Here is a 7,063-nt window from a genome sequence, read left to right as displayed (position 1 = left end):
CCAAAAGGTAGGTCCGGATTCAAAACACATCAGCCCGTTTTCATGAGGGCAGATGCTTGAAGAGCGGCATTTCACTCCATTTTTTCATTAATCTCATTTAATTGTTTTTCTGATTTTCCTAAACCACCTTTTCCACTCCCTCTTCCCTCCCTCCCAGCTGCTGGCTGAGAACATTACACCATTCAGAAGAAGCAAAAGAAGAAAATAAAATGGAAATAAAATAAAATCTGACAGCAGCAGCCCGGTGTCACCCACAGAGGAGTGCGGTGGCGCTCTGTCAGTGACAAGCAGTGCTTTCACTCCGAGGTGTCTGCAGAAAGTATTTGTTTACTGCTCAAGCTGGCAGACACACAGCCTCACGAAACACACTTCAGCTTTCTTTGTTTATAAACCACCTGCTGCTGTGCATAGCTATTCAGCTATCATTTGTTTCTACACCACCTTCGCCCTGATGGAATATCAGCAGAACTGTTCAGGAAAATCAATACGGATATTTGAAACCTGGATCGTTCCAAACTGTGCTAGGCTGAACTTAAAAGAAAATTAAAACACACTTATTAGGCATTTTGCAAGCAGTTGCACGTAGAAGACAAACTGGATTATTCTGGTATCAGAACTTGGAGTAGCTTCTGAAATCTGGCTCACATTTCCAGCCGTGACAAGGGAGCCCTTGCAGCAGCCCCGCCTGAGCCAGGCTGAACGCGGCCCGGCACCGCAGCAGCGCGGGCTGGACGGGGCGGCCGATTTCCCTTCGAGGGAACAGCGGCGTTATGCATATCCACACCAATAAACTCCCTGTGCTGAGGAACATTTAAGAGCTCACAAACTGGTATGACAGAAGAGCATAGAGCCTACTCGCACACAAGATTCAATTCTCTCAGTTTTGGAAGGTTCTTCAGAATTCGTCCAAAGACATACTCTGAGTCTGACAGGAATTCCAGTCAGGAGGACAGCAACGACATGCTGATGAAGAGATCGTAGAGGAAACGCCGTCAGGCAGCTATAAACTGACTTCTAGAGCAGTACATGAAGCAGAAGCGCTGACAGTGCTTGCCCTGAAGGATGGGGAGGAAAAAACCAAACACAATAACAAGGTGTTTACCAAAAGGCCCCTCCTGCCCAACAGCACCGGTTCCACCAGAGTTCTTGGGGCAGTCATGACATTTAGAGCAAGGGCAAGTAACTAAGCCCATAGGTACACTTCAATCAATCAACATAATGTAACCGAAGCTTCATATCTAATTGAATTTAGTCCATTTATAGCAAGGCCTTTACATAGGAAGTCTTACCATGCATGGCAGGGAGAGGATAAAGGTACAGCTACGGGCTCAAGAATCAGAGATGTTCTTAAAATTATTTGTTAAATGAGACCTTGAAATCAAAAACAAGAGATAAATGCTAAAAAAACGTCCTCAGGGTTCTCTCTAGCTGCAGGCTTTGGACTGGATCCAGCTTAAGACACTTTACTGGTGTCCCACTCGCAACAGGGGAGGCCCACGTCTCTCTGAAAATTAAAACCTGTAACAGTTCTCACATCCAAGGACAGGACAACTGAAAATCATCCGATGCCTTTGCAAGTCTTGGACAACAGTTACTCTGGTTGTCTAAAACACCTCCTGCAGCAGAGCTGCACGCCGCTGCGTTCTGGCGCCAGCGCAGTTTGACTGAGCAAGGCCTTAACCCGCCAGTCACAGTCAATGCGTGAAAAGCTGCTTAAATGTTGTGCTTACAGCACTCCACAGATTTCCACCCTTCCCTCTAACGTTATGAGTGGTTAAACTTACACTTAACTAGCCTGAGCAGTCCCACTGATCTGTTAATTCCAGCTGGTGTTGAGAAGACGAGTTGGTAAATGAGTTTTGTGGAAACTCAGCTCAGAACACGAAGGTCTTTCTACCCGGGAAAGAAGGAAGAGAGAGTTCCTCGTCTTTGGAAACTGGAGTACAAACCACTGCAGACATCTCTCCCAGGAGGGAGCACACGGCGAGGGGAGCAGCCAAAGGCATTCAAGAAGCACAACAGCGAGTGGGGGAAATGCAGACCTGCCTCCGCTACGCTGCTTTCAGAGAGAATACACACGTGTTCACGTATGGCTCCCGCAGGTCTCCGAGCGCTTGAAATGCTTCAGGCAAACCCTCGGGCTGGAGGGAATCCTCACTCCCAGTCAGGAGGCTGGGAAAACCCGTTTCCATCCACCTCCACCGACTGAGGCAGACCCCGGCGCTGACACAGCGATGTCCTTCCTGAGCCGGCACGGCGCGGCCACCGCGGGACTCGTGCTCTTTCGCCGCAACGAGGGGGAGCTCAGCCGCGTGTTTTCCGAGACAGCAGCTGGCAGGGCACGAGCTTTTTCCACAGGAAGATGGAATCCCAGTATCGCCATCAAAATTTCTGCTGGTAACTGCAGCAAAGACTGGCATAAGCTGCCACCTCTCTCACGTAATTAAAAACACGTGCCTACAAAATCTCTATTAAGGTCATCAAAAAGCCGTAACAGACCTCCCCATCCCCACGCTGAGGGGACGAGACCCAGAGCGGTGCAGGAGCAGAGGCAGAAAGAGCAGCCAGGCTGAAGGCAGACCGAGCCACGCTCCCCAGACCCGCTGCCCCCGCGCCTCGGGCAGCTCTAGGGACTCCGGCAGATCTCACAAGGATCCGCGACTTTAAATCAGGCGTTCAGGAAACTGAATATTCTCCCTAAGAGTCTGCCCATGAAAACGTTGCTTTAGGACATCTGCTGAGCTCTGGCAGAAGCAGACAGGAGACAGCACAAAGCTTTCACAAGGAATACTTTCCTGCCTGACCACAAGATCATTTTGGTCTCGAGGGCTCTGACTGTTAATCCATCAACACCTTCCAGCTCTCTGGAAACAGAAGCAAGCTCAGGTAAAGGGTCCACAGCCAACAGCTCTGCTCTAACTGATTCATTCAACTGCCCCCCGATCATCCTACAAACAAAACAGGAAAGTAAACATAGGCTAGAGATCTGAGATGCAATGAAGTGCGTCAGCAATTTGCAGCAGGAAAAGGTTTAATTAGGTTTAACAATAATTAGTCTGTATTTCTGCATTTCAAAGCCCGCAGTAAACCACTGTGTCTATACCTATATGTATGCATATAGGAAATATGTCCGTATTTTCTCCTGCCTCCTCCCCAACCAAAGGAAACAGCCATACAATCAGGATTTCAAAAATGTGAATGAAGGATAAACTGAATGATAAAAAAAGTATGGAAAATTAAGACAACAATTATTTTTCTCCCAGAAATGGGAGCACACCTTTCCTAAAAAGAAAAAAAACAGGTAACGTGCAGCGAGGGTATTGCCAGTAAGTTACACAGGAGCTACCCAGGCAGACGTGTAGATGGGACCAACCTAATCACTAAGCTACCAGAAAAATGGCTCCAGAAAGGAAAGAAGCAATAAAAGACTAAGCTTCTTCAGAGCTTCCCAGTAACTACAGGAATTGGGAATGGAAACCCTGAGGGCAAGACATCATTTCTTTAATTACCAACAGTAAGCAATCTATTTGGGCTAAACAGGATACAGTAAAAGAAATTTACACAAGCTCCCTCCCTTCGCTCGCGCTCTCCCCTCGGAGCCTTGTGCTGGGAACTCAGAGGAACATTTGCCATTGTCTCGTGGCTGCCGCAGATGACAAAGGACTAACAGCATCTGTTTGTCCCCCTGGTCTTTCACTCGTTGGGCACCTCTCCAGGACAGAGCCATCACACACCAGCGTGACTGCCAGGCTGCAGTAAGGTAAAAGCACTCGGAGGACTCCACAGACATTTATTCTTATGTCTCTGCACTCCTTCTATGCACACAGAACCTGCAGGAGTGCTTCACTGACAGCACCTGTTAAAAGGTCTCCCCCAAAAAGGAGAAAACCTGAGGTATGTCCATGAAAACGCCCGCATCCCTCAGCCAAACAGCACGAGGCCTGTTTCCAGTTTAACCACACACTGCAGGATCTGGCACCGAGGCCACTGGACTTTACATACAACCTACAACACTGACTTTCTGGTTTGTATTTTTGCAGCTGCCGTCAAACAGCTTACACCAGACCAGTCAGGAGGACAACGTTTCAGGTGTTTCCAGGCACGCCGGGCATTCCCTTCCATCCAGGCATCTACGATGGTGGTGGCTGGTGCATCTGGTGCAGCAGCTCTGCGGGGCCCCCCGCAAGCCGCTGACAGAAGCGGGTCTGCCGGCTGCCTGCTCTACCTGAGGCGCTGCTCAGAGCCACGTGAACCAAGTCCAGCAGGATGGACTGCTTCTCCACTGGAAACAAAGTCTGAAGGCAAGAAGTCTGAAGAAAACACCTCGGAAATGCCTTTATCATGATCTATCCTTTGTCCAGGGAGAATCTCGCCAGCATTAGCAGTGTCCCCAAAGAGAACCGCCAGGATATCAGTTTTCGAGGCCTTTCTTGTAATTGCTGAGATTACAATAGATGCACCCTAATTAGTATCATATGTAAGTCTCCTTTTAAGCCCACAGCACAGACCTGATCAGGCTATCAAGGCCTTGAGCTAAAGAACCTGCACTTTTTGCCTCCAGCTGTACCTGCTTTCCCCGAACGAGCTCTCCCGTGCACGCAGGTGCTGTTCGTACCACACACAGCATCTGAACGCACACGACCCAACAACAATCACATCCCCTCTTTTTACCCCAACACCTTTCTGTACTTAGTCTGGATTATTCTTTCTTTATAATCAACCTGTTCTTTATGGAACAAAGAATCAGGAAACAAGCTTAAAAATTATTCAAGAAATGAAATCTAGTCTGATAGTATGCACAAAAGGGGACTTGCTTTGCCCTGTTAACAGAGTTTATAGTAAGTAAGAGCATCTACAACTGTCTAAACTACACCCCCAAATCTCACAAACCTGTCTTTTATCAGGAAGCAGGAACTACCACACAACTTTCTGTGCATCCTATTTTTTTTTTTTCCCCCCCAGAAAGGAAGAAAAAGCACAATGGCTTCTGCAAGGAACTGGAGCAAAACAAATCTGCTTTTGATTACTCAGGCAAAAGCTGATCTGACAAGTATTTAAGAACCTATGGCAGCAATATCATTAGAGGTACGGAATAAATTGTGGGTTGAGCTTTTTTGGTTTTGCTTTTCCAGAGGAGCCGAACCACTACAGCGCCATACACAGGGTGAGAACCCGAGGACACTGCAGCGTGTTAAACAGAGCGCTCTCCTGCTGTCGGCCTGCCAGCGCCGTGCTAGCCAGGCGCGACCACACCAGCTGTACGGACACACAAACCACCACCAGACACGGGACAACTCGTGTAAAACACAAGCACGGCCTTTTCTTGCCATGCCGGTTTTGGCTTTTCCATGCTCTTCTTTCACCTTCCCCATTGTCTTCTCCAATCCCCTCCTCACCAACAGGGCTACCAGCCCATGACGCCCCTCAGAGACCCCAGCTCCACAAACCGCTGCAGAAGGAAGAGCCAAGGCCAGGGCAGACCGCACAAGAGCCAGCCCAGGTTGCAGAGACCCCTTCTGCGACCCAATGCCTTCCGAAACGCTTGCCCTTGGCCTCCGAGTGCCCACACACCACCGTGCAACGGGCAGTGCTCGCCCAGCTTCCTCGCTCACAGATTTGACACGCTTTCTTTTTTTAACTGGGGGAGCAGCTCAGAGGCACATGAAGTGCTCACCAAGGGGCTCCAGGGCCACTCAACATGTTCTCACAGAACATGCTTCTTGCTGAACTGTATTTATCACTCACGACCCCACTGCCCAGAGACACACCTACCTTTGCTTCTGAGCACCGACACACGCGTCCCTGGGGTTTTCTCCTCTGCATGGGAATTCTTAGACATTTTGGGTAACAGCAAGCACAGGATCATTCTCTGCTACATAATCTGGGCCACTAATTAGCGCATGCATTTCCTGTAAGAAGCCCAAAGACTTTAATTACCAAAAAAAAAAATTAATGAACTGGCAAGATACCAAATACAACCCCAAAATATCATAGAATCACCAAATGGTTTTGGTTGGAAGGGACCCTAAAGGTCACCTAGTCCAACGCCCCAGCCACGGGCAGGGACACAAACAGAGCATAACTACCTTTTTTTTTTTTTTCAGTGGAGCTGTTCTTTATTAACAGACACTTGGTCAATTACAGCAAACACGGAGGTTTTTCTTCCCCAGAACCGAATTGCTCAGCCTGCCTACTTGGTCTAACCTAAGGGTCACGCACACCTGATTCTCCTCCGCCGGGGGAGCCAGGCTGCTGGGCAAGGCTGTTGGTTTCTGTCCTCTGGATCCTGCAAGTAACTCCCCTCCTTTCCCACTTGAAACACGAGACTCGGAGCACTTCAGCTTTCGGCCGAGACAGAGGCAACAGCCAACAGCCTGCCTGTGTCCTCACAGCTCTGACTACAGCCCTCACTTAAGCTAACGGTTATAGACTGGATGTATTGTTGTTTTTAAAAAAAAAAAACCCTACACGTGGTTACAGCTCGGGGCCGCTCGGCAGACCCGGCCCTAGCAGCCTCGGCCCCGCCAAGCGGCGCCAGCGAGCCGCTGCGCAGCCCGCGCTGCCGGTACCGTACCTGCGGGCAGAGGCAAGGCGCACGCCCGCCTCCCCGGCCGCGCTCGGCTTTCTGCTCCACGCCGCAGGCTCCGGCCCCGCTCCGAAGCCCCACGGCGCTCTCCCTCTCCATCCCAGCGCCCTACGCCGAGCCTCCCGGGCCGACCCGCGGCCCCGCCGCCTCTCCCCGGCGGGCTCGTCCTCCTCACGCTGGCGCTGCCCAGCTCCTTTCACCCCCCACACGCCGCTCACGGGCAGCCGAGCGGGTTTAGAGGCCTTCACCGGAGCCCCTGCCGCCCGCCTCGCCCTCCTCTCAGCCCGGCCACTGCCTCCCTCAACCTCCTCTGCGCCCCAGCAGCACCCCAGCACCCAGCACCGGCGGCGCCGCCGCCGCCACTGCTCCCCTTTCCCGCCTCAGCCGCCAACGGCCTCGGCGGGCCACGCCCCGCGCGCGGCACGGACCGAACCACCCCTCCCAGAGGGGTGGGCGCAATGGAAGGCCACGCTGCCG

The sequence above is a fragment of the Leptosomus discolor genome, chromosome 3, assembly GCF_034619465.1.
Source record: "Leptosomus discolor isolate bLepDis1 chromosome 3, bLepDis1.hap2, whole genome shotgun sequence".
In the NCBI taxonomy this organism is placed as follows: domain Eukaryota; kingdom Metazoa; phylum Chordata; class Aves; order Leptosomiformes; family Leptosomidae; genus Leptosomus; species Leptosomus discolor.
The sequence above is the reverse complement of the archived record's forward strand: the minus strand, read 5'-3'. Positions refer to the sequence as shown.